We start from the raw sequence: 1,170 nt of genomic DNA, 5'->3' as shown, positions 1-1,170 counted from the left end.
CATCTTATCTCCTAGCAACGGGCATTTTGTTGTTCCCAGTATTTAAAATGCCATGATGAGTAACTACACAGTCACTTCATTTCTTGAGATGTATTTCTACAGCTGCTGAGTCAAAGGACAAATGAATATATAGTTTTGTTACATGTTGCAAAATTGTCTTCCATAGTAGCTGTAATGTTCTGCATTCCCACTAACCATTTACAAGAGCTTCACATCCTACCTCCTCAAACTTGTGGATGTTCATCAATCACATAGGTGGTAATTTTTATTATAGTCTTTTTATTTTGGGCTAGTATTTTAACTGTTTCTTTGAGGCATAATTAATGAAGATAATGAACATATCCACCACCTACAAATGTCTTCTTGCTTTAGGGGAACCTCCCCCCATCCAAGGCTGCAGGGAACCACTGACCTGCTCTCCCTCACTACATGTTGGTTAGCACTCTCTAGTGCTACAATCACACAGCATGTGGTTTTTTGTTGGCTTTTCTTTCTGGGCATAATGATTTTGAGACTCATCCATTCTGCCCGATCCATTCAGATCATTCCTTTAAAGGCAGAGGAGCACTTTGTGGGCGCAATAGTGTCCCTTCCCAAGTGTGATGGGTTGTTCTCTTGCTGCTGCATGCAATTAACCAAAAACTCCCAAGTGGTTTTCAATGGCTAGATTTCCACTTTTTATGTTGTTTCTGTCCAAGAACCTGAGACACTGGCTTTAAATTTATCACATCTGAACTTTTCTAATTGTTGAGTGCCTACCCAGTTATTCAATTTTATTTTGCATTACATCCTAGCATTCCCCAAAGTCTAGCCCAGAATAAGTAATTTAATTCCTAAAGAACACAACTGCTGGCCACTGAATATGAAAACACACTATGAAGGTAGAGAGATCACATCCTTCCTGTGTTCAATACCCCACAGTGAACATGTCTTCATGTGCAAAATTCATAAACTGCTGCTTGGCCTGCCTTATGAAAAGCATTTCTTACCAAAACAAAGAACCACAGAACACTCCAAGGAAGAAATTTATATTATTTTCTAATGGAAAATTTTGTAAAGAATGCATTTAAGGGCTGGGATTTAGCTAAGTGGTTCTGCCACCTGCCTCACAAGCACAAGGACCCGAGTTCAGTCTCGGTACCAAAAAAAAAAAAAAAAAAAAAAAAAAAA

This window comes from Fukomys damarensis, unplaced genomic scaffold (genome assembly GCF_012274545.1).
Source record: "Fukomys damarensis isolate Sample0158 unplaced genomic scaffold, DMR_v1.0_HiC HiC_scaffold_1, whole genome shotgun sequence".
Lineage (NCBI taxonomy): Eukaryota > Metazoa > Chordata > Mammalia > Rodentia > Bathyergidae > Fukomys > Fukomys damarensis.
This window is presented reverse-complemented; position numbering follows the sequence as displayed.